The sequence below is a fragment of the Macaca nemestrina genome, chromosome 9, assembly GCF_043159975.1.
Source record: "Macaca nemestrina isolate mMacNem1 chromosome 9, mMacNem.hap1, whole genome shotgun sequence".
Classification (NCBI taxonomy): domain Eukaryota; kingdom Metazoa; phylum Chordata; class Mammalia; order Primates; family Cercopithecidae; genus Macaca; species Macaca nemestrina.
In genome coordinates this window covers 20,807,522-20,834,868 of record NC_092133.1, presented here as the reverse complement: position 1 = coordinate 20,834,868, position 27,347 = coordinate 20,807,522, and the positions used below count along the sequence as shown (strand labels likewise).

The 27,347-nt window shown below is 43.4% G+C and overlaps 1 long non-coding RNA gene across 1 annotated transcript; it reads right to left on the bottom strand.

Moving 5' to 3' along the window:
• Window positions 1-18,738: 18,738 nt before the first annotated feature.
• On the bottom strand, window positions 18,739-25,350 carry LOC139356190 (uncharacterized). Its single transcript, XR_011607640.1, has 3 exons — window positions 25,201-25,350; window positions 20,218-20,369; window positions 18,739-18,754 (listed from the first exon to the last, which is right to left on the bottom strand). It is a non-coding gene; the product is annotated as an uncharacterized lncRNA (long non-coding RNA).
• Between the last annotated feature and the right edge of the window lie 1,997 nt (window positions 25,351-27,347).

Below are 27,347 nucleotides of genomic sequence, written 5' to 3'. Positions count from 1 at the left end.
GCATTGGGAGCTTGAAGAAAACCAGTGTCTGGAATGAGGCGACACCAGTACGTAGGGAGAGCAATCGGGAAGCGATGAGAAGGAGATTCACTAGGGGTCTGCTGGGCCGCCTGCTGCAGAGAATGGCTCTAGAATCCTGCACTCCCATCTTCCCTTCTGCAGGTCAAAGCTGGCCCACCCTGGGGATGGTACTAGCTGGGGCACTCCTTCCAGGCCTCCGGGAGGGAGGGGAAGGAGCCAAGAATGGGTCAGTAACCACAGGATTCTTTTGAGTTCACAGAGAGCCTGCCTGCTGTGGGCCTCCAAAGAGTCCTGCCGGTTCTTCCCAAGTCAGTTTGGGCTTACAGTCCTTTCTGCACCAACTGGGAAGGAGCTGGAGACGCTCGACCTGGGATGGGAAGCTCGACCCAGGATGGGAAGCCTACTTTGTGTTGAACTTCCTATTTTGTCACTCTCTGCAGGCCCAATGACCAGAGAATTTTCTTTGCCCTTTCTGGCAAGATTAGTGGCTTCCCCTCACCCACTCTACCGCCACCTCCTCATTACAGAACAAAGGAACCTGGCTCCTTCCCGCCAGTCCAGAGAGGGTTCCTAATTGGCTTTCCATTAAAGAGAAAATAGACTACTGTTTCCACCTCATTATTTATGAGCCTTTCTGGAAGTGCATTTCCATGCACTCTGGGATTACTCACGCCCATTTTGCTTGGCCATATTTTATGATCTGTTTTATTTATTCAGGGCCTCTATTGGGTACTCACATCTGAAACCAATTAAAAACCAAGAAATAGGAAAAATCAAATAAACACCTGGAGATGTCCAAACGCAGTCTTCCTGAAGCCTGCTTTTGGTGGGACTGGCATGGCCATGCCAACAATATAGGCCATTGGAAGTGGAGATTGCTCTCCTAGAGATATCAGGTAACATGGCCACACAAAATGGCAGCCCACAGATGCACAGACTTCCTGTCCACAGAACTTGGGCTGAAGTTGCCTGGTTTGTTGGTTCCCCTGAGGTCTCCCTGTGCAGGGCAAGGGTACTGCTTATTCATTTTTGTATCCTCCTTTCAGCCTGGCACATAGTAGGAACTCAATAACTCTTTGCTCAGCCTTGTTCTCATAGACACCATGCTTGCTGTGAGTGCATCTGTGGACACACTGTCTCAAGAGTTTAAAAGGACAACATGGAGAACCATCTCTATGAATTCTGGAATAGTTTGCCTTTTATAAACAGTGATTCCAGCTCACCCTGGATGGATTCCTAGCGCTAAACACACTCCCTTTCAATCTGAGGAAAGCAGCTACCAAGCCTGGTTTTCCTAGAATCAGACAGTCTCACCTTCTGAAGCCCTGCACTCAGCCAGGTACAGATGGGGGTGCCACAGAGAAGAAAGCAGGCACTCCCATCTTTTTCAGGGGAGCCTGAGACCATTCATACATCTGCATAGGGTTTGCTTTGGAGTCTGTGTGCATGGATGGCCCATCCTGCCTCTTGCTTTTCCACATAAAATGTGCAGAAGTCCCCCCTTTTATCCCACCTGCCCTCGCCCATCTCCAACTTCAATCTCTGCCAGAATTAAAGGCTCCTCTCTGTCCATTTCCCACCTCCACCCTGGAGAGGCAGCACATTGCTTGGTGGTCTCTGTCCTGAAGCCAAATGCCACACCCCTCCCATTCCTCTCCTTAGGCTGAGCTGGGTGTGTGGACAGTGTGGACAAGTACAGGAGCAAGTGGGAGTGGGAGCACCTGCGGGACAGGCAGATGGGTGGGGAGGTGAAAGGCAGCACATGGCAGGACTTTGCAGGGCTTCTGTTGGGATTGAAGAAAATAAAAATACACACCACATATTTTACTTTTTTTCTCTATAGGATATTTATGATGCTTATTGTAATCAGATTTTAGACACATACACACACACATACACGCACACATTTGGGGATGGAGCTGGGCCCCTGAATTCTTAGGGATCACGCTGTTTATAGGCTTATCTCTCCCAATCTCCAGACTTCCCTAGTAATTTATGTAAGTCCTCTGTATTAGTCAGTGTTCTCCAGAGAAATAGAACCAATAGGATCTATTTATCTATCTATCTATACATACATAGACAGAGAGAAAGGAAGAGAGAGACAGAGACAGTATGGGAATTGGCTCACAAAATTATGCATGCAAAGAAGTTCCATGATCTGCTTGTCTGCAACCTGGAGAACAAAAGAAGCTGGTGATATCATTCAGTTCAAGTGGAAAGACCAAGTCTGAAGGCCTGAGGACAGGGGAGCAGATAGTATAAGTCCTGATCTAAGTCCAAAGGCCCAGCAACTAGGAGTACCAATGTCCAAGGGCAGGAAGAGATGGATGTCCCAGCTCAAATAGAGAGAGCGAATTCACTCTTCCTCTGCCTTTTTGTTCTACCTGGGCCATCACTGGCTTAGATGATGCCTACCCACATTGGTGAGGGCAATCTTCTTTACTGGGTCTACTGATTCAAATGCTAATCTCTTCCACTCCCTTACAGACATGACCAGAAACAGTATTACCAGCTATCTGGGCATCCCTTAGTCCAGGCAAGTTGACACATAAAATTAACGACCATATCTTTCCTTCCCTTCCTTCCTTCCTTCCTTGTTCATCAATCAGCCAACCATGTGTTGAGTGCCTCTATTGGAAGGCACTGGCTGCACATCTGATATAAGCTACCCCTCCGTTAGCTGCCAGCCTGTGCCTTCTCTTGGGATAGTGCATTTCACAGGCTTACTCTTCACTTTGAATATAAGAACTATGAAAGTCATCATCTCTTGAGACAGGAAGGGAACTAGGAACCTGACACACTCTATTTGTCCACAAACCACTGCTTCCAAATTTGAGGTCTGTTCTCCTATCTCTTGGTCACATTCTGGCAAACATGATCATTTCTTACTGCCACAAATGTCTGGCCTGATGCTTCCAAATATGCAACGCAAAGTTACCCAATCTCCCTGTCCCCTACTTTCTTCATCAGCACATGGGGACTGATAGTATGGTGAAGATCCAGGCAGCAAATAGGCAGGTGACTGGGGGAGTGGGGAGGAGAATGCCCACACAGCCACAGACGGCTTCCCACTCAGAGAAAGGTCCAGAGTTTGGCAATGTCAAGGTGGGTTAAGTGAAGCTGAATTACTCTGTGTGCCCATATTGGCCCCCTGGGGAAGGCTAAGGATCCCTTCTCAGATTAATGTTTCTAAATGGATAAAACAAAATACTAAGATGAGTAAGCCAACTCTATTAGAATACAGTTATCAAAATATTTTAAAAACTGTAATAGAGTAATTTATGTGCTTTTTTTTTTTTTTTTTTTTTAGATGGAGTCGCGCGCTGTTGCCCAGGCTAGAGTGCAATGGCACAATCTCAGCTCACTGCAACCTCTGCCTCCCAGGTTCAAGCGATTTTCCTGCCTCAGCCTCCTGAATAGCTGGGATTACAGGCATGCACCACCATGCTCGGCTAATGTTTGTATTTTTAGTAGAGACGGGGTTTTTCCACGTTGGCCAGGATGATCTCAAACTCCTAACCTCAGGTAATCCCCCCACCTCGGCCTCCCAAAGTGCTGGGATTACATGAACCATTGCACCCAGCTTTTTTTTTTTTTTTTTTTTCATACCAGACAGAGTCTCACTGTGCTACCTGTCGCCCAGGCTGGAGAGCAGTGGAGCAATCTCAGCTCACTGCAACCTGTGCCTCCCAGGTTGAAGAGATTCTCATGCCTCAGCCTTCCAAGTACTTGGCACTACAGGCACCCACTACCATGCTTGGCTAAGGCGAGCAGATCACTTGAGGACAGGAGTTCCAGACCAGCATGGCCAACATGGTGAAACCCCATCTCTACTAAAAATACAAACATTAGCTGGCCGTGGTGGCGGGTGCCAGTAATCCCAGCTCCTCGGGAGGCTGAGGTAGAAGAATGGCTTGAACCCGAAAGGCGGAGGTTGCAGTGAGTTGAGATCGCACCACTGTACTCCAGCCTGGGCTACAGAGTGAGACTGTGTCTCAAAAAAAAAAAAAAAAAAAAAAAAAGAGGAGGGGGCTTTGGATATCCACAGGTCATGGAGTACAGGGGTCCGGAGATGATCTCATCTAGATCTCAGGGTCCTGGGACCCCTGCACGTTGGGTGGCATCTAGAAGGGTCACAGGGCCTTTGGCAGAGGAGAAAGTAAGTCATTCATGGCTCTGATGTTCAGGGGGCTGCAGAATGGTCATTCTGGTAACCCCCTGACTTCTCACTGGCTTTTTCCACAACACACAACCCTTCCCTGGGGCTCAGGCATCCAGAAAACAGGTGTGACCTTCCCGGGGTGTGGGGTGCTCCCATCATCATATCTAAGGGTTTGGCCCTTTCAGAAATCTGAGTGAGAGACTGGCCCCTGGCAGTTGCCAGCCCAGGCGCTGGTTGCAGAGGAAGTTCTAATGAGAATCCAACAAATGAACCCCCTTTGCCCTGCCCTGCCTCCAGCAAGCCCACGCTTCCTCACACTGTCTTCCCCATGCTGTTTTGTAAGTTTTCTTCCTAATCTCAACTTCAATTCCTTTTTCTCATTCTTCTGAATGTTAAAGTCATGACCTTTGCGGTTTATGGGCCACCGGAGACTGAACTAAATGTGTTAGCTCAGAGTCCAAACAAGTAATAGCCAGCCAATTAAATTAATAATCCATACTGTTACAATGTTTAACTACGGCTGTTTCCTCAGCGGTCTGTTTAAATCACAGCCAAGGCCTGACCTATTAAAATGAATAACTGGAATTATGAGAAACTCCATTTAATAAACACAGCGAGGAACGCAGCACAATTGGGCATGAAATATTTATTACCACTTGAAGCAGAGAGCTGTTTGGGACTTTCAGATGGGATTAATGAATGCGTTTTAATTTCTGACTCACAAGGTGGGAGGTGGGGCTGGAACCAGGAGCCCTTTGGTAGATTCCTGGAAAAATCATCTCACCTTATATTATCACACTGTGATGGGGCTACTTGTTTATGTGTGGGCCTCCTTCAATCCACTGTAATCATGGCCCTACAGGGACCTAGTACTTGCTTAGCAAATGTTAGTGGATGGATGGATGGATGGATGGATGATCAGATAGGTGGGTGGTAGGATGATCAGACAGATGGGTGGATGGATGATCCGATGGATGGATGAATGGATAGATGGATGGATGGATAGATGGATGCATAATCAGACGGATGGATGGATGGATGGACACATGGATAGATGGATGGATGGATGGATGGATGGATGGATTGATAGATGGACACATGGATAGATGGATGGATGGATGGATAGATGGATGGATGGATAGATGGATGCATAATCAGACGGATGGATGGATGAATGGATGGATGGACACATGGATAGATGGATGGATGGGTAGATGTATGTATGTATGTATGGATGGATGGATGGATGGATGGATGCATGGATGGATGGATGGATGATCAGATGAATGGATGGATGGATGGATGGATGGATGCATGGATGGATGGATGGATGGATGGATGATCAGATGGATGGATGGATGGATGGATGGATGGATGGATGGACAAATGGATAGATAGATGGATGAATGGACTAATTATAATAAAATGGTTTTGACATCTTAGTGTCTACACTTCAGTGATACAGAACATATAAAACACAGCTCAGTGCCTGACACGTTCAAGTCTTGCAGTCAATAATAACTGTCATTACAGTTAGGAGAGTAAGGTCTCATTAATTTACTAAAAAATCAATTCTTACATTTGGCAACTCTTTGGGAGTTTCAGAGCTGCCCCAGGACCCAAGTTCCCGCCTGACTGGCCCATTTATCTTTATGTGCACTTGGGAGCCTGATTTGCATTGGAGGTTTTTATTTTACTGTTTTTGGCTTTTTTCAGAGTTGCTCCCTTCTCTGTTTTCCCAAAGCTCAATGTCTTATGCTTGCATTTGCCCCAGCATGTCCCTGTTCTCCCCGGTATGGCTACATTTCACAGGGTCTGTTTCCTTTTCCCAGACAACGTCAGCTCTGAAGTTTTGATAACGGGTTTAGAAAATGTGGTTGCTGTAATGATAGCCCTTAGCAAGTTTTGTAAGCGCAGTGATTATTGGGGATCTCTGAACAAGATAACTGAGCCTTTTCTGCAGGAGAGCCCCAAATGGGAACAAGATGGCTTAACTCTGCCAAAACTTGCTTTCTGGAGAAAGGGGAAAGCAGGCAGCTCAAGCCGTGTGCTGATGGAGCACCTTTGACATTGTAAGGTCTGGTGGGGGGGAGGGGAGGACAGGAGGGGAAAGAGCCACAGGAAGGCTTAGCTTTGGTTTCCTCTTTTGAGAACCAGAGGGCATCTCCTGGAGATCACAAAAATTCCGCTCAGGTTCAGTCATCACATTTGCAGGTCCAGAATTCAGCGTATTAGTAAATCCAAGGCAGGCAAAGGGCAGTCTCATTTTGGATAGAGAGACACTTGAAACTAAAACCAGAAAGAGGAATGCACTTTGTAAAGGTGGGTTGGTCTCTGTGTTTGGAGGTGATGTTGGAGACTTTTTTCCTTTCATTGAGGAAAAGATGGCTCTAACTACATGGAGACTGATGGGATCTTGCCACCTCCCTACTAAATTCAAAAGCCCACCGTGGTCCCAAAGAGGAGGAGTGTCACCAGGGGCCTACATGGCCTCACGGGATGTGGCATGGGGAGCTTGCCCGGTCCTGAGAGACCTTCAAGAGATTGGAACTTCAAAGGGCTCTGTCTATCTGGCAGTCTGCAGATATGATAACAGTGTTAGTATCTGTTACTTCTATCTCTTTAATCCTTAAGGGTGGATTCGACACATGGCTGTGTTGGAATCATGTGTTTTCCTATATGGTGAAGGAGCCTTATATGGAATAAGAGAGCTCCAGCCTTCCTGATAGAAGGCTTCAGAATTACATAAAGCCATAAGGTAGAGCTGCTTGTGTATTACCCATCCCTGCCCTACTAGATTGTACGTTCCTACAGGGTAAGACTGTATCTTATTCATGTTTGTATCCCCCACTGTGACTTGCACAGTAGCTGATGTCCTGTAGGTTCTCAGCAAATGTTTGTGGAAAGTAAAAGCCCCCATTCGTGGGGCTGTGTGCTATCCTGAGCTCCGTGCTAAGTTCTTTGCATGTTCCCTCTCATGTACTGTTTCCAACCACACTAAAGCTCTCTGTTATCCCCCAAGTTATGGATGAGGCCACTGAAACAAAAGAGATTCAGCCCTTGTCCAAGATCATCTAGATAACAAGGAATTTGATACTAAGGAATTTGAACCCTCATCAGTAATATTCCTAAGCCTTTGCTTTCATTGCTGTGCCATTTGGTCTGCAAGAGTTGAACTCACACACAACTTAACCAAGCACAGAAACAGACAGAGTCTGAGCAAGGCTGCGAGGGTGAGGCTGCAGAGACAGGAGGTGGAAGAGATTCTGGCAGCATAGACTTGCCTCTCTCTTATGGCTTTCTCTTTCGCCTCTCTTACCCAAAGCATAGTTGAGTTTTCTCCTGTGCTTTGTGCCCACCAAGCACCTTGTTACTAACAGGTCATTCCATCCCTCAAACCTCTTAATGCATCCACGAGGTATGGCAAGAAGGCCAAGAGTAGAAAGCAAGAGGTGTGGGTTCTTGGCGTGGCTCTGCCACTGATGTGTGGTGTAAACTTGAGCAAGCCACCCGGGGCCCAGCTTACCTGACAGTACCCTGAGGGAGTCGGATTAGCTTATCTTCATCTCTCTTCTATAATTCCTCAGATAGGCCATCATCAGATTAAATGCCTTCTCCTAGCCAATCTGGGTTATTCTTTGGGGGTCTTATGACAGTTTCCATCCCTGTCTACAGGATCCAGTAGCCCAGGTCTGGCTGTGTAAGTAAGAGACCAGTCAATGGTACATGAACACCAAGTGAACACTGAGTGTGAGGTCAGGCCACTCTGGGACTTTTCCTTGTGGCCCTGACCAATAGCCACCAAGTTCCTATGTGCTTTAGCACTCTGGGCTTTGGTTTCACCTGTGTATTGAGGATGATAAAGCCTGTGCTACTTTCTTCCAGGACTATAAGAGGGACTAAATAATATCACAGATGCTTTGAAAGGTTGGAATGTGCCAGGCACAATGGCTCATGCCTGTAATCCCAGCACTTTGGGAGGCCAAGGTGGGTGGATCACCTGAGGTCAGGAGTTCAAGACTAGCCTGGCCAATATGGCAAAACCCTGTCTTTACGAAAAGTACAAAAATTAGTCGGGTGTGGTGGTGGGCACCTGTAATCCCAGCTACTCAGGAGACTGAGGCAGGAAAACTGCTTGAACCCAGGAGGGGGAGGCTGCAGTGAGCTGAGATCACGCTATTGCACTCCAGCCTAGGTGACAAGAGTGAGACTCTGTCTAAAAAAAAAAATTGGAATGTACTAAACAAATGTGAACAATTAAATTATGATTTACTTGATTCCTCTCTGGGAAAGGTGAAATACCTCGATTAAATCAACTATACCAAGCCCCTTTTAGAAACATAGATGATGATTTTGGTCACATAATATATCAATCATTGGATTTTCTATTTTGGATCTAATCAGAGCCGAGAGCTCATCAATTCAGCTTAGATATTTATCCAAACAAAGGTCAACTTTAAACCACAGTAGTTTTCTAAAAAGTCCATCAATGAAGAATGTGCTTAAATGATTTAAGGTCCATTCATATCATGGAATAATACTAAGTACTAAATAATACTAAAGTGAAAAGTCAAATTGTTTTGTATATATGTATTTTTTATATATACGTATATATATGTATCAGTCTGTTCTCACACTGCCAATAAAGACATATCTAAGACTGGGTCATTTATAAGGGAAAGAAGTTTAATTGACTCACAGTTCCACGTTGCTGAAAAGGCCTCACAATCATGGCGGAAGGCAAATGAGGAGCAAAGTCATGTTTTACATGGCAGCAGGCAAAGAGAGCATGGGCAGGGGAACTGCACTTTATAAAACCATCAGATCTCATGAGACTTATTCACTATCATGAGAACAGCACAGAAAAAATCCACCCCCATGATTCAATTATCTCCCACCAGATCCCTCTTATGACACATGGGAATTATGGGAGCTGTAATTCAATATGAGATTTGGGTGGAGACACAACTATATCAATATCTATTATACAATCCCATTTGAAAAATATATAAATATATATAAATATACATCTATGAGGAAGCGTGTGTGTGTGTGTGTGTGTGTGTGCTCATGAAAACATAATAAAAAGTCTGGAAAAAACTGTTAACTGTGGTTACCTCTGGAGATGAGTGTAGGACGGTGGTGATAAAGAGTTTTCTTTTTCTACATTGTACTTTGTATACTTCTAAAACTCTAGTTTTTTTTTTTTTAACAATAAAGATATATTAATTTTATAACTAAAATGTTTTTTAAATGACCTGGAAAGGGAGGAGATGAAACTCAGAGTGAGTCCTGACAGAATTGTTTAGGTCCTAAGGGACTTTGGCAGGGAATGCTGGTTAACCCTTGACACCCTTCTCCCCACCTCCCCACCGTCTTCCACGGAACCTCAATTTTACATTTCCCAGACTCCCTTGCAGCTAGATGTGGTCATGTGATAAGTTCTGGCCAAAGGGAAGTGAGCAGAAATGATTTGCTAACAGCCAGTCCATGGCCTTAAAGGGAAGGGGCTCTGGCCCAATTCAGCCTCCACATGTAACCTTGAAATCTTTAGGCCAAGATGACTACATCAGAGAGAAACACACTTCTATCTTGTTTAAGTCTCTGTTATTTTAGATCCTTGTTTCAACAGCTGAAACTTTATACAATCCAATACAGAAACCTAGAAATTAATTAGTAAATATTAAGGAGTGTGCCCAGCCTCTGCCACTCCTTAAAGGGAGGAAAAGAAACATGAGAGTCACTTCTTGTGCCCAAGGGGCTCAAAACCTAGCAGATAAGGCAAGTCTGATTCACTTTTTCTAATTGTGCAGGAGAGTTTATCAGAGGCTAACCTGTGTGCCACACACAGGAAGGTCTTCATTTCAGTGCAGTGCATTACATGAGTCCTGCCCTGTTTTATCAAAGGATGAGAAGTTGGTCAAACAAAATATAACGTGAAAAAAAGAGACCATCCAAACAGAAGAAAGAGATAGACAATAGGAAAAGACTTTTGGGTCCAATACCTTGGCAGGATGAGTTTTGTTGGTAAAAATAAACAAATAAATAAATAATGTCAGGGCCTAATGACCAAGGAGTAGGAGGAGGGAGTCCCTCTAGCTGTTGCTGAGTCCTTCCTTGTGCCTTCTGTAGCCACTGCAAGTTAAATATCAAGCTGCATATACTTACAAATGCACCCAAATGTCCATCAAAAACATATGTGAATTGCTTGCTCTAGACCTAGCATCAGTCTTTATCCGAGGAGCCCTACCTTCATTGAGAAATAGAATTAAAAGATCATAATCTGGGCTCTCTTTGTTGCTGAATTGGTTGCTGTTTCTAAATGTTTAAGTGAAAAGTGCTGAAAAATATTTTTTTAAGGGAAACTACATCATGAGTTTAAACAAACAATCCAATTCTAATTCTATTGGGTTTTCACTTATTTGATTTTATATACGTATTTCTTTTATGATGAAAATCTTGATTCCTAAAGAACACCAATGTAATTACTTATTTCAAACATGTAAAATAGTTTCAAATTAACATCGATATTAATGCTAACAATATGATTTTAAAGGTACAAAATGAGAGTGGATCATCGTCATATCAGAAAGCAAACAGCTATCAAAGACTTCTGTAATTGTGTCAAAGGACGTAGAACTAACCCAAAGTGGCTCCCCACTCGCCAAAGGTGGAGAAATCTGCACAGTAAAATAATAACTGCTTTAAATCAAAGCACATCAAATATGTTCCAATCCATGAGTTCACAATGATACTTTTCTTTAAAACTCTCAAAGTTAATTATTAGAGATGGCTAGGGACCTAATTTCATTTTCTGAAAACTGGCAAGTAAGGAAAGAATCCAGTATTTACCTGCCCTGCTGGCATGAACTATGTTTCCGAAAAATCAAATAGTTGATGTAGGAAAGTTCTTTTTTATACAAGATTCTCAGCTAATCAGTGTGAAAGAATGACAAAATTAGAATATCACCATTTTATAACCTCTAATGAAATAATGGATCCAGGGCTGGGCGCGGTGGCTCACGCCTGTAATCCCAGAACTTTGGGAGGCCAAGGTGGGTAGATCCCTTGAGGTCAGGAGTTCGAGACTGACCTGACCAACATGCTGAAACCCCATCTCTACTAAAAATACAAAATTAGCTGAGCATGGTGGCGCATATCTGTAATCCCAGCTACTTGGGAGGCTGAGGCAGGAGAATTGCTTGAACCCAGGGAGGCGGAGGTTGCAGTGAGCCGAGATCGTGCCACTGCGCTCCAGCCTGGGCGACAAGAGCAAAACTCCATCTCAAAAAAAAAAAAAAAAAAAGAAAGAAACAATGAATCCAGGCAATGATCAGCTATGGCTCCTGAAGCCATGTAGTGAGAAGCTAATGGGGAACTGGATAGTGAACAGACCAGGCTGATGATATCTGAGCCCACTGATCAATCTTATAACAAATAACATTACATACCCTCTCACATAAAGTAATACAAAATACACAGGACTCTTTATGAAGGATTCTTGCCAGAAAATCAAACCTAAATCTGATCTTGCTGCTAGCTCTAATTACAATTGACAGAAGGTACAGGGGAGAGAGGAACAGGTTACACAACACCCACATGATACAGTCAGCAAAAAACAGATTGTGGGACTCTCTATCAGATGATGAACCAGTTCGTCTGAAGAAAAAAAAAAAAGGTCGAGAAAGAGAAGAGAGAGAGGAGGAAACTGTACACTAAAGGGAGTCTTAAGATCAGACACAAAAGCCATGTATTTTATGATTTTTTTAATATTAAGCATCTGGAAATGGACAAATCCATAGAGACGGGAAGTAGATTAGGGGTTGTCTCGGGCTAGGAGAGAGGGGAACAGGGAATAATTACTTAAAGGGTATTTTTCTAAGATGATGAAAAAAAGAAATTTTTTTTTTTTTTTTTTGAGACTGAGTCTTGCTCTTATTGCCCAGGCTGGAGTGCAGTGGCGTGATCTTGGCTCATTGCAACCTCCGCCTCCTGGGTTCAAGTGATTCTCCTGCCTCAGTCTCCCACATAGCTGGGATTATGGGTGCCCGCCACCATGCCTGGCTAATTTTTGTATTTTTTAATAGAGGCAGGGTTTAGCCATCTTGGCCAGGCTGGTCTTGAACTCCTGACCTCAGATGATCCACTCACCTTGGCCTCCCAAAATGCTGGGATTACAGGCATGAGCTACCATGCTCAGCCTGATGAAAATGTTTTGAAAATAAAAGAGTGAATGCACTAAAGGCCACTAAATTGTGCCCTTTAAAATGGTAATTACATGTTATGTGAATTTCACCTCAATAAAAGAGAAAGAGAGAAAGACTTAAGAGACATATCAACCATATGTAAATGTGTGGTATGGATGTTGATTCCAACAAACCAATTGTGAAAAAAGAAAATAAAAACTGGCCAGGTGCAGTGGCTCACGCCTGTAATCCCAGCACTTTGGGAGGCTGAGGCAGGCAGATCACGAGGTCAAGAGATCGAGATCATCCTGGCCAACCTGGTGAAACCCCATCTCTACTAAAAATACAAAAATCAGCTTGGCATGGTGGCACACACCTGTAGTCTCAGCTACTCAGGAGGAGAGAATCACTTGAACCTGGGAGGCGGAGGTTGCCGTGATCCGAGATGACGCCACTGCACTCCAGCCTGAGACAAAGCGAGACTCCATCTCAAAAAAAAAAAAAAAATGAGACAATCAGAGACTTATGAATATTGACTGGATACTTGCTGGTATTTTAATAAATTATTGTTTTTTAAGTTTGATAATGATATTTTGGTTATATTATCACCAACAAAAATCATTTTATGTTTAAAATATATACTGAAAATGTACAATTTATATGATTCCTGGAATTTGTTATAAAATAATCTGGTATGTTTGTGTATGTGAGGAAGGAGAAGTAGGAAGATATGTAAATGTTGAAACTGGGTGATAGCTACATAGGAGTATCCTTACTCTCTATTATGGAAAATTTTTGAAACTTTCCAAAATAGATTCTAAAAATAAATTTGCAAAGTTGGTCATCCAACACTTTAAATATCGTTAACCTCCCTAGTGATCAAAGAAATGCAAATTAAAATTACGAGATGCAATTACCCACTTGTCAGATTGGCAAAGGTTATGAGAATGATAATATGCAATATTGGTAAAGATTAGGGTAACGGGCACTCTTTTGCCTTCCCAGTTCACTTGGTATGGCCTTAGTATCACCTTACTACAAAGCATCTTGGCAGTATGACTGAAAAGCCTTAAATATGTAGGTACCCTTTGCCCCAGAAATTCTGCTTAGATTAATTTATCCAAAGGAAATGATTAAACAAGGGCGCAAGATTGCTCAAGGATGTTTATTACAGTTTAATTATAATAACAAAAGATTTAAATAACCAAAATACATACCAATAAGAAAATGGTTTTAAGATGAAGGTATATCTACATAATGGATGTAGATATACAGAGCCATTAAGAGCTGTGATAAAGATGCATATATTCATTTGTTTATTTATTTATTTATTTGAGACAGAGTCTCACTCCATTGCCCAGGCTAGAGTGCAATGGTGCATTCTTGACTCGCTGCAGCCTCAACCTCCCTGACTCAGATTATCCTCCCATCTCAGCCTCCCAAGTAGCTGGGACTACAGGCATGCGCCACCATGCCCCACTAATGTTTTGTATTTTTAGTAGAGATGGGGTTTCACCATTTTGCCCAGACTGGTCTCGAACTCCTCAGCTCAAGTAATCTCCCCACCTCAGCCTCCCAAAGTACTGGGATTACAGGGTTGAGCCACTGTGCCTGGCGAAGACGTATCTTTTGTTAGCATAAGAGATGTGTCATAGATACTTTAATAAGGGGGCAAAAATCAAGCTCCAAAGGTTTTATATGGTAAGATAATTTGTGTGTGTGTGTGTGTGTGTGTGTGTGTGTGTGTGTTTTAATGTGGGAAGAATTTGCAACAATGACAATCTCTTGGTGATGAGAACATGGATTATTTTTATTACTTTCCTTTTGCTTAACTTTATTTTTTTAAGTTTATGCTTGTGGTCTTTTTACCTAGGGAGGGAAAGGAGAGGGAGGAGAGGGGACGGGGGCACACCTTCTGCACACGTGGGCTTGGGTTTCTTTTTTCTCTTGTTCCCAAGAATGTAAACAGGGTGGAAAAAATAAGAAATTTTAAAGGGGAGGTTGAAATAAAACCACCACCACCAATAAGAACTCAGACGTAAACAGCAAAGTGGAGGAGACCGAAGGCACGGGGAGTCCATGCGGCTTCAGTGTTTCATTTTCCTTTTTTTGGAGATGGAGTCTCGCTCTGCCACCCAGGCTGTAGTGCAGCAGCGCAATCTCAGGTGCAGCAGCGCAATCTCAGCTCACTGCAACCTCTGCCTCTCAGGTTCAAGCGATTCTCCTGTCTCAGCCTCCCAAGTAGCTGGGATTATAGGCATCTGCCACCACGCCTGGCTAATTTTTGTATGTTTAGTAGAGACGGGGTTTCAGCGTGTTGTCCAGACCAGTCTCAAACTCCTGACCTCAGGTGATCCACCCTCCTGAGCCCCGCAAAGTGCTGGGATTACAGGTGTGGGCCATCGCACCTGGCCTAGTTTTTCATCTTTCTTAGTGGATTTTGAGTAGTTTTGGAACTCCAAATAATGAATTCCTATATAATTAAAATCACCTTTGTCAAGAGAGTAGCTCTTAAATGTTCTCACCTCAAAAAATAAGCATGTGAGGTGATGGATATGTCAATTAGCTTGATTTAGTCCTTTCACAATGTGTGCACATATAAAAATATCACATTGTACTCTGTAAACATATTCAATTTTTGTTAGCCAATTATACCTTAGTAAAACTGAAGGGAAAATTAAATTTTTTTATTTAAATAAATAAAATGTCCTTTGCTTCCTAAAATGACTTGAGATCTGGAATTTATTCCAGAGTTACCTAGGGTCGCACTATGGAGAAAACAATTTGGGCTGTGGGTTGACAGCTCTTGAACCTGGGTAACCAGGTACCTAGGGCTTTGCTTTGATTTGTTCTCTACTTCTGTGTTTAGAATTTTTCTTCTTCTTCTTTTTTTTTTTTTTTTTTTAGAGACAGAGTCTCACTTTGTCACCCAGGCTGGAGTGCAGTGGTGTGATCTTAGCTCACTGCAACCTCAACCTCTGCCTCCTTGGGTTTAAGTGATTCTCCTGCCTCAGCCTCCTGAGTAGCTGGAACTACAGGCACCCACCACCATGACCAGCTAATTTTTGTATTTTTAGTAGAGATGGGTTTCACCATGTTGGTCAGGCTGGTCTCTAACTCCTGACCTCAGGTGATCCACCCACCTCAGCCTCCCAAAGTGGTGAGATTACAGGTGTAAGCCACCATGCCCAGCCTTGTTTGGAATTTTTCATACTAAAGGTTCTCAAATAAATAAATAAATAAATAAGCCAAGCATGGTGGCTCATGCCTGTAATCCCAGCATTTTGGGAGGCCGAGGCGGGTGGATTACCTGAGGTCAGAAGGTCGAGACCAACCTGGCTGATGTGGCAAAACCCCATTTCTACTAAAAATACAAAAATTAGCCAGGTATGGTAGTGGGTGCCTGTAATCCCAGCTACTCGGGAGGCTGAGGCAGGAGAATCACTTGAATTTGGGAGGTGGAGGTTTTAGTGAGCTGAGATTATGCTACTGCACTCCAGCCTGGGCGACAGAGCGAGACTCCATCTCAAAAACAATAAATAAATAAATAAATAAATAAATAAATAAATAAATAAATAAATAAAAATAATCTTTGCCAGTACAAAATGACACTTTGTGATCTTTGGTGTCTACTCCTTCCACAACACACCCCCAGAGATCACAAAGGGTCAGCGTCATGCTGTGAAGCAGGATCACTGTCTGATATTTTGGTTGTTAAAATGGCTCACCCCTCCTGTGTTCAGAAAGGGACTGGGTTTGAACTGGCCCTCTTCTAAAAGTTCCTCCCTTTCTGACCTTTCCTACCTACACAAGATAGTTCTGATGGCTATTCTATGTGTCAACTTGACTGGGCTCGGGATGCCCAGATATCTGGTTAAACATTACCTTTGGATGTGCCTGCAAGGGTGTTTGCAGAAGAGATGAGCATTTGAACTAGTGGACCCAGGAAAGCAGATTCCCCTCCCCAATGTGGGTGGACCTCATCCAATACATTGAGGATGTGACCAGAACAAAACTGAGCAAGAAGATTGAATTCACTCTCTGTCTGACTCTTTTAGCTGAGACATCAGTCTTCCTGGTCTGGGACTTAAACCATTGGCTCTCCTAATTCTCAGACCTTCAGACTTGGACTGAAACTATAGCACTGGCTTTCCTAGGTCTTCAGCCTGCAGGCATAAATAGCAGGACTTCCTTTTTTTTTTTTTTTTTTTTTTTTTTTTGAGACAGAGTCTTGCTCTTATTGCCCAGGCTGGAGTACAGTGGCACAAAATTAACTCACTGCAACCTCTGCCTCCCAAGTTCAAGTGATTCTCTTGCCTTAGCCTCCCACATAGCTGGGATTATAGGCATGTGCCACCATATCTGGCTAATTTTAGTATTTTTAGAGGAGATAAGGTTTCACCATGTTGGCCAGGCTGGTCTTGAACTCCTGACCTCAAATGATCCACCTGCCTTAGCCTCCCTAAGTGTTGGGATTACAGGTGTGAGCCATGGAGCCCGACTAAATTGCAGGACTTTTCAGCCTCCATAACCACATGAGCCAGTTCCATATATATATTTTTATATATATATATAAATATATATATTCCATAAACATATGTATATACACACACATATATACACAATATGAATATATATGGAACTGGTTCATTGCTTATATACATATAAATACACATATATTATGGTTTGTGTGTGTGTGTGTGTTTGCTCTGTTTCTCTGGAGAATCCTGACCAATATAATACCTGTCTGGGGCCAGGGGCACAGACTTCAGCCAAGAGATTCAGAAGAGCCAGTTTGTTCATTTAAGAAACAGACTCATAGCCTTTCCCTTTTTAGCACCTTTGTCAACCTGATTCCTGTGTCACCCTACTTTTGATAGCCTGCCATGCTCCCTCCTACATGGGCCATCTCCTTCTCAAAGGAAGGAAGCATGAAGAGGTTAGTAGATTTGGCATTCCCAGCCTGAAGATTTGTTCTTTTCATTTGGCCACTGCTTCACACTGTCTCATCCATGCATGTTGGCTACAAAAGTGCCTGGAATGCAGAAATTACTATGAATATTCATGAAGTTATATTATGAATGATACTTTGTAAAAATGAATAGTCTTCACCCTGGGAAATGGAATTCTTTGTCCACACATTGGGTCACTTGGAGATTGTCAATAGCAGTGTTCAGCAAACTATAGCCCATTGTCCAAAGGTGCTCCACCATCTACTGTCATATGGCCTGCAAGCCAAGACTGGTTTTCACATCTGTAAATGTTTGAAAAAAAAATCAAAAGAAGAAAACTATTTTGTGATATATAAAATTATATTAAATTCACATTTCAGTGTCTATACCGTTTTATTGAAACACAGCCACATTCATTTGCTTATATTTTGCCAAAGTCCGTTTTCATGCTACAAGGACAGTGTCAAGCAATTGTGATGGACATATGACCCACACAGCCTAAAATATTTAGTATCTAGCCCTTTACAGAAAAAGTTTGTTGACCACTGGTCTATAGGCTTGAGGTTCTCCTAAATGCATTCTTGGTGGTTCCAAACTCTTGTCTCATAGAGCTGAACTGCAGTGCCATACATTGCCAGTAGGTGAGGCTATGCACTACACACCAGCCTAAAACCACCAGGAGTTTAAGCTTTGGAATTTAGAACATTCATTTGTTCATTTATTCATTTATCAAAGATTTAATGAAGGCCAACTTTGTGCCACACACCCTTTTAAGTTCTAGATTTATAGAAGCCTACAAAACAAGCAGAAATGTCTGCTTTCTTGGAAATGAGGTTTTAATGAGAGGAGATGACCACAAACAAGATGGATAATACTACACAGTACACTAAGTGGAAATGAGTGTGATGAAGAAAAATAAAGCAAGGCAGCAGGTAGAAAGGGTCAGAAATGGGGAGAGTAGCAACTTTAAATCAGGTTAGGTGGCCAGCGCAATGGCTCATGCCTGTAATCCCAGCACTTTGGGAGGCCGAGGCAGACAGATCACTTGACGCCAGGAGTTTGAGACCAGCCTGGCCAACATGGTGAAACCCTGTCTCTACTAAAAATACACACACAAAAAAAATTAGCCCAGGGTTGTGGTGCACACCTGTAGTCCCAGCTACTCAGGAGGCTAAGACATGAGAATTGCTTGAACCCAGGAGGTGGAGGTTACAGTGAGCTGAGATCATATCACTGCACTTCAGCCTGGGTAACAGAGGGAAACTCTGTCTCAAAAATAAAATAAATAAATAAATCAGGTTAGGTATCAATTTTTACCTTGTCAGTGAAGTCCTGAAGGAGATGAGAGGGCAGGTAGTCCATGAATATGTCTGTGATAAGAACATTCCAGCCACAAGGAACAGCAAATGCAAAGGTCCTGGGGTAGACTGCACCTATCACATTCAAGGAAGATCAAAGGCAATGAGTAGTAGAAATTGAGGTCAGGAAGGCAAGGAGTAGAGGACAACTCATATGGGGCCTTGATGATGTGGCTTTTATTCTGAGTGATGTATGAAGCCAGCAAAACAATAGGAGCAGATAAGTAATATAATCTGATTTCCAATTCCTGAATTAATATCTGTCTGAAATATTCTACCACTACTTTACATAAATGAGGCATATTTTGCCTTTTATTTTGATATATTATATTTAAAGAAAGTTGAAATGTGTGAGGGTAAGTATAAAAAGTTGAGTAACAGGAAGAAAGTATGTCCATGATCACTTCAGTTATCCATTGCTGCATAACCAATCAACCCAAAGCTTAGCAGTTTAAATGAACAATGATTTGTCATTTGTCATGATGCTGTGGCTTTAGTAGGATCAGTCAGGCCATTCTACTCTCTTGGCATCAGCTGAGGTCACTCATGTGGCTGAATTCTACTGGCGAGTGAGCTGGACTGGCAGGTCTAAGGTTTCACCCCACACATCTGGAACTTTGTTGTCCTCTATGGGCTTCTCCCCTCAGTTATCTTGGGCTTCCTCACAATATGGCAGCCTCAGAGTCTCAGGGTTTCCAGGATTTCTGCAAAAGCTGGCTTCAAGAGGGAAACAAGAAGCTGTCAGAACTCTCAGAGGTTAGACCTATAACTGGCACAGCATCACTTCTGCCACATTGTATTGGTCAAAGTAAGTCAAAAGTGCAGCCCAAATTCAAGGCTAGGAGAGATTCCATCTAGTGATAGTTGTTTGATGGGTTGAGCAGCGCGCATGTACTTGGAGAGAAGAAATTGATGGTGGCCATCTTTGGAGACTGTCAGAATGGGCAAGAAACAATGATTTCCCCCCCCCCCACCACCATGGCATCTTGGGATGTCCTTCTCTCCTTTTGGCCATTGTGTGTGCATAATATTGATCAATTTGACTGGTGGATGGAAATTGATTAACTTTATATTCTTGAATCATGCGTTTCCCTGAGGCCTGGAAATTATTCTGAGAAGGCCCCTGACCCCTGTACACGAGCCCCTTATAGCCTGTGTTGATTTTCCTCCCTGGCTCTGCAGGCCCACCATCCCATTCCTGGGCATTGTCACACTCTGACAGGCAGCTGGGCTAATGTCAGAAAATGGGACAGGTGGTACGGTATTCTGCAGAATTTGGGGGATGTGGTACAGCTTTTTCTCTGGAAGAAGCCAGAGCTGGCCAGACTGGCCAAATGTGTCCCCCAGCCCTGATGATAGTCCACCTTCCCAAAAGGAAAGCAAGTAAAAGATCATGCATTTAAATTACCTCTGGGCTTCATAAACAAAACCAAAACCTTTTTTCTGGAAATAATTTTAGATTTATAAAAGAGTTATAAAGATCGTACAGAGAGGTTCTCATACCCTCCACCCAGCTTTCCCTAATGTTAACTACTTACATAACCATGATCCATTTGTCAAAATGAAGACATTAACATTGACACCCGGGTGTGGTGGTGCATGCCTGTAGTCCCAGCTACTCGGGAGGCTGAGGTGGGAGGATCCCCTGAGCCTGGGAGGCGGAGATTGCCGTGAGCCACTGCACTCCAGCCTGGACAACAGAGTGAGACCCTGTCTCAAAAAAGCAAACCAATAGCAACAAAAACATTGGCACAATACTATTAGCCAAACTACAGACTTATTTAGGTTTCCCCAGTTTTCAATATTGCCCTTCTTTCGTCCCAAGAGCCCATCTTGGATTCCACATAACATTTAGCCTTTGCCATCATGTCTCATTAGTCTCCTTCATGACAGTTTCGCAGTCGTTTCTTGTCTTTCATGACCTGGAGAGCTTTTGAAGATTAGCACTCAGGTGTTTCGTAGAATGTTCCTCAATTTGGGGTTGACTCATGTTTTCTCATAAGTCAACTGAGGTCATGAGGTTTGGGAAGACGTGCCATGCCATTCACATTGTATCATGTCAGGGGCACATGCCATCAACCTGCAATATTACTGGTGATGTTAACCTTGACATTAACCTTACCTAAGGTGGTATTTGTGAGGTTTCTCCACTGTGAATTCACTGTATTTTCCTTTCCATTCTCTATTCGTTAGAAGTAAGTCACGAAGTCCAACTCACACTCAAGGAGATGGGAATTTAACTTCTGGAGGGAGGAACCTCTGGGCTTTTAAAAATACACAGCACACTAGGCTGGGCTGCCAGGAGCAGGGAGGGTCCCAGGCCTGCCCACTGACTTGCTGTTGACCTTGGGTGAGTCACTCTGTTTCTCAGAGCTGGGATTTCCCTCCCTCTTATGAAATCCATCACGGTATCGTGGCCCCACAGCTGTCTCTAGGAGCCTCAGAAGGATTTAGCTGGTAACATTTTGAGCTGCTGGAGTACGGACCTGATGGGGGACACAGGATCCTTGTTAGTGACACTGGGGTCCTGTTCCTGGTCTGTAAGCAGTTTCCAATCCTGATGCTCATCACCCCCGTAACAGGGGTGTCCCTTCAAAGTGGTGAGGCCGTCACTATTTTTACAAAATAGTCTCATGTTATAAACATGCTAACGAGGACTTCGTGTAGTAGGAAATACCACAGGGAAATATTTTCGTAAAGTGAAGCATTATTTTGCAAAGTGAATAATTCCCCTGAATTAGCCTTTTTGTCTAAAGTCAGCTTTTCACTTATTGGATTTGCTTAAACTAAGGGGCTCTAGGAATTCCTTCCAAAGTACACACTGTCTTTGTGCAAATGCTTCTGAACACACAGAATGTTTTCTATGTTGATGGTGATGAATTACTTGAGAATCATAACTTATAGTAATTATTTTACAGCCTTGTTGGTTGACTCTTTACTAGTGGAGAATCCTGGCCAACTTGTATTCTGTCAATTGACACTAACAAGAACTAAACCCCAAAAAGATTGCCGTTTGGTGACTTTAGCAAAGATAATGAATGGTGAGCTATGTTTTTCTAATCTGCTGGGACTAGACATTTTCCCCATTTCTTTTGACATCGCACCACTCTCCATGGGCCACCATGTCTGGGCACACAGGCTTTGCGTCCTGCACAACTCCAGGGCATCACTCCCAGGGATTCTGATGTGGATGGTGCTCCCTAGAGTTCAGCAACATGGCAGGCCTATCTCCCACCTTGTGGAACCACTGCTGAACTCGCCCAGTTACTCACCCCACATCAGTTCTCTGAGAAGCCTGGAGCAGGGCTGACATAGAGCAGAATGCCACTGGTCCAAGACTTCAGTGTCCTCTCCAAATTCGTCTCCACAGACAGTCAATAAAGGCTTCTGACAAGGTGGAAAAAAATGTTCATTCTACACTTTTCATTTGTGGCCACGGCTAGCCCACCCCCACCTGGACAATGTGTAATAACATCCTTTAGCGATCCTCTAATTTTCTTGAGAATAGCACAATTACCTGGGTTGTGTTGGGGGAAGGATGATTGAGTGTTTCTTTGTTGAACATAAAGAGTTAAAATAGACAAGAATGTTTAGTACTCTCTTGATATGTCTTCATTTTGCAACATAGAAAGAATCTCAAAAATGGAACTTACCCATAACATCCCTCATCCTGAGAAAGGCTCAGGCCAAGAAACACCCCCCTCATTGCTTCAGTTTTCCACTCCGTTTCTGTTTTTTGTTTTTTGTTTTTTTTGAGACAGAGTCTCACTCTGTCACCCAGGCTGGAGTACAGTGGTACGATCTCAGCTCACTGCAACCTCCATCTCCTGGGTTCAAGCGATTCTTCCACCTCAGCCTCCCAAGTAGCTGGGACAACAGGTGTGCACCACCACACCCGGCTAATTTTTTTGTAATTTTAGCAGAGATGGGATTTCACCAAGTTGGCCAGGTTGGTCTCAAACTCCTGACCTCAAGTGATCCACCCACCTTGGCCTCCCAAAGTGCTGAGATTAAATAGCTAACTCTGCTTTACTCTCTCTGTTCCTAAGCACCTCCAATCCTTTGCCTCTATTGTGCCTCCTACCTAGAAGGTTCTCCCTCTTTCTTCCCTGATGATCCAAGTCTTCTGTTTTTCAAGACTCAGTTCAGTCATGCAGTCTTTAAGAGGTCCTTTCTATAACTGCCTTCACCCCCAAATGCCATCCTCATCTACTACTCCGGAACTGCCTCTTTGAAGAGGAGGACACATCATCCCTATAATAGGAGTGCCACCTCATCATGACGCATTCCCTTACCATGCCCTTTCTTGTTAAATAAGTATAATGATGGGCAACATTATTTTTGCCAGACTAGTATTCACTCCTTTTTTTGATAAAGGATCTGATCTTCCTTTAGGGCTCCGCTGCTCCCTCATCTTCTCTCTCCTGCCTTCCCGCGCCCTAGCTGGCTCAGAAGAGCACGTGTGCCTAACCAACGTCTGCATTCAATCCCCTTGGTCTGATGTTTGGTTCTGGATCTATTAGGGCCACTGTCTGGAAATGACCTACCCAGGAGTGGAGCCACATCAGAGGAAAGAACAGAAATGGATGATGATGATGATGACGATGATGATGATGATGGTTTGTTTTTTGATTTTTGAGACGGAGTTTCACTCTTATTGCCCAGGCTGGAGTGCAATGGCATGATCTCAGTTCACTACAACCTCTGCCTCCCGGGTTCAGGCGATTCATTTTCCTGCCTCAGTCTCCTGAGCAGCTGGGATTACAGGCGCCTGCCACCACACCCGGCTAGTTTTCACATTTTTAGTAGAGACGGGGTTTCACCATGTTGGTCAGGCTGGTCTTGAACTCCTGACCTCAGGTGATCCACCCGCCTTGGCCTCCCAAAGTGCTGAGATTACAGGCATGAGCCACCATGACTGGCGATGATGATGTTTAAGCCCCTGGATTCAGCTGTACCTGAAGTTAGAATTCTCCCTTAGACTTTTCTGGTACTTAAGCCTATAAATTCCTCTTTTGCTCTAGCTAGTTTGGTTTCTGCCACTTGCAATACAAAGTTCTTTGTGGATAAGGATCATGCCTGATTTACCTTGATATTCCCCTGTGGCAAGCACAGTGCTTGGCATATATATAGTAAGTGTTTCATAAATAGTTATTGCTGATATAGGGGAAAATATACTAAACCAGCCAGTTCAAAGGGAGAAAATTCTTTTTTTTTTTTTTTTTTTTTTTTTTTTTGAGATGGAGTCCCACTCTGTCACCCCCAGGCTGGAGTACAGTGGCACAATCTCACCTCACTGCAACCTCCATCTCCTGAGTTCAAGTGATACTCCTGCCTCAACCTCCTTAGTAGCTGGGATTACAGGTGTGTGCCACCACGCCCAGCTAACTTTTTTCTATTTTTAGTAGAGATAGAGTTTCACCATGTTGGCCAGGCTGGTCTCGAACTCCTGACCTCAAATGATCTGCCCCCCTCAGCCTCTCAAAGTGTTGGGATTACAGGCGTGAGCCGCTGCACCCAGCCTAATGGAGAAAAATTCTCATTTTATGAAAACCAAATAAACCACAGTGGTTTTTCACCTCTCACTGAGCGAGACAAGGTCCAGGTGGTAGCCTATGGCCCCGGGTGCTTGTCTTTATTCTCTCCCCTCACTCCTTAGTCTCTGAACTATGGCTTCTTAAGACCATGAACTCTAAGGTCAGGCTGCCTGGCTTCAAATCAACATTTTGCTGTTTATAAGTCTGTGTCCTTAGACAAAGTATTTAGTCTTTCTAATCCTCAGTTTTTTCAAATGTAAAATGGGGAAAATAGTAATATCTATGGCTTGGGTTGCTATGAAGATTAAATGAGCTGTTATTATAATTTTTTTCTTTTTCACTCTGTCACCGAGGCTGGAGTGCAGTGGTACAATTAGCCTCTACCTCCTGAGCTCAAGTGATCCTCCTATCTCAGCCTCCTAAGTAGCTGAGACCACAAGTGTGTGCCATCATGGCCAACTAATTTTCAGAAATTCTTCTGTAGAGATGAAGTTGTTGCCCAGGCTGGTCTCAAACTCCTGGGCTCAAGTGATACTTCTGCCTCAGCCTCCCAAAGTACTGAGATTACAGGTGTGAGCCACCACACCACTACACCCGCTTATTATAGCCTGTTATAATTCTTTTTTTCTTTTTTCTTTTCTTTTTTTTTTTTTTTTTGAGACAGAGTCTCACTCCGTTGCGCAGGCTGGAGTGCAACACACAGCTCACTGCAGCCTTGACCTCGTGGACTCAGGTGATCCTCCTACTCCAGCCTTCTGGGTAGCTGGGACTACAGGTGTGCACCATCATGCCCAGCTAATTTTTCATATTTTTTGTAGAAACAAGGTTTCACCATGTTGTTCAGGCTCATCTCAAACTCCAGGGCTCAAGTGATCCCCCTCTCTCAGCCTCCCAAAGTGCTAGGATTACAATTATGCAGTTATGAGCCACCATACCCAGCCCACAATTCTTAAAATACCAACATATCCTCCCTGAAGTCTGTACCATTTAGCTGTTTCCTGTTGGATCCTAGGCAGGACTTTGGGACCAGGCCATGCTGTGCGAAAAGGTGCAGGAACAGTGTCAGAGTTGGGATAGTGTCAGCCAGAGGAAAAGCAGGTGATCTCTCAAGTAATAGATAAAGAAGACCTCAGATTTCTGTTAACTGCAGCCAACCTCTACCAAGAATAAGGGCACCGCATCCTCAGACTTTACAGATGTAATTTTTCTCCTTCATGGCTGGAGGAATAACAGAAAGAAAAACATGAGTTTTGGTGTGAGACTGATGGTTCAAAGTCCAATTCTGATCCTTCGTAACACTTGGACCTCTCAGAACCTTAGTTTCCTCATGTGTAAAATGGGGATGACATTACCGACTTCAGTAAGAAAAATCACTTAGAATAGTAATTACTCAGGCCATCATTCAACACAGATATTTTGAGCTTAGTCTGTTACAAGCCTTCTGACACATGACAGGGTGAACAGTATACTCATGCACTCTACCCTCATGGACCTTAGACTAATGAGGAAGAGAGTTATCAGTCAACAGATTCTAACAAAACATGGTGAGTAATTTGATAGCAGTAGTAAAAGGAACTCAAGATCTTATAATGGGAGGTTTAAAACGTAAGTTAAGCATTTAGAAGATGAGTAAATAAAGAGGAGGAGTTGAAGGACTGATAAGGAGCCCAGAGTGAAATTGAGGAAAGCAAGCCTTCTGTCTTAGCCTTGTGATTTGCATGGGATCCCTCTCATCTCTAGCTCCAGGAGTAATTTCAGCCTTTTATCATAACAACTGATGGAGGTGGCTCAGTCTTAAGCCAAACAGCACATGGCATTTCCACAGCAATTGTTTTGGGATGATCCAATTAGAGCAAAGATAAAAACCCTTTGTTCCCATGGATATGACTTAAAAAGCTGTGTTGGCAGCCATCTTACAACTATGTGGGAAATTTGACTGAGGACAAAGCCAATACCTCAGAAGGGGGCAAAGACTGAAGAACTGCAGAGCCTGAGCCCTGATCAAACTATACCTGAAGCTTACTAACCACTGGTCTTTTGATGATGCATGAGCTGATAAATCTTTGTTTAAGCCAGCTTGTGCTGAACTTTTTGTTATTTTTATTTTTATTTACTTATTTATTTATTTTTGAGATGGAGTCTTGCTCTGTCACCCAGGCTGGAGTGCAGTGGCGCAATCTTGGCTCACTGCAAACTCCACTTCCCGGGTTCAAGCAATTCTCCTGCCTCAGCCTCCCGAGTAGCTGGGATTACAGGCACCCAGCATCATGCCTGGCTAATTTTTGTACTTTTAGTGGGTTTCACCATATTGGCCCAGCTGGTCTCAGACTCTTGACCTCGTGATCCACCCACCTCGGCCTCCCAAACTGCTGGGATTACAGGCGTGAGCCACCGTGCCCAGCCCATTTTGTTATTTTTAAATGGAATTATTCTAACCAATAGATAAGAGAAGAATAGTTTGAGAAATAGGAAGCAAGTACAATAGTATCTGATGATATCAACATGTCAAACAAAACAAGAACAAGAAGTTTCCTTTGGATTTGGCAACATGAAGATCACTTGTGACCTGGGCAAGATAAGTTTCAGTAGTAGGGAGTGGGGTGACAAGGAGAACTCTACGCAAGCTTGTACAGTGCAAGTAAGCAGAGGACCCCCTTGATTGTGTTTGAGGGATGCAAGCAATTCATAGTCTCTGTCATCGCAGTGGGATTGTATTTTGTAAGGTCTTAAACATTCTGTCTTATTGTCCCACTATCCATCAAAACACTTCCCCCAGATCCTTTAACTGTTTGGGTTCTGGGCTGTCCTGTAGGTTTAACTATAGAAAGTACAGTGTTTCAAGTAAACTGTGTAAGAAGCTTCCATCACAGTTGACCAATTGGATTAAATTTTGGCCTTTTCCCAACTAATAGTTATTGCTTCCTAACATTCTGGGGACAGGGAGTCACATAGCCCTTAGAGAATTAGATGAAAACCATGAACTCTCTCCCTTGGAGAGAAAATGCCCCCAAATTCTGTGTACATTTCTGAGGCTTCATGATCACTATGCAGCTGGCCTCACAGATTACCTGGGACACTGCCCAAGCTTGCCATCATTTATAAGCTCTAGGGAATCAAAGTTTCCTTAACTG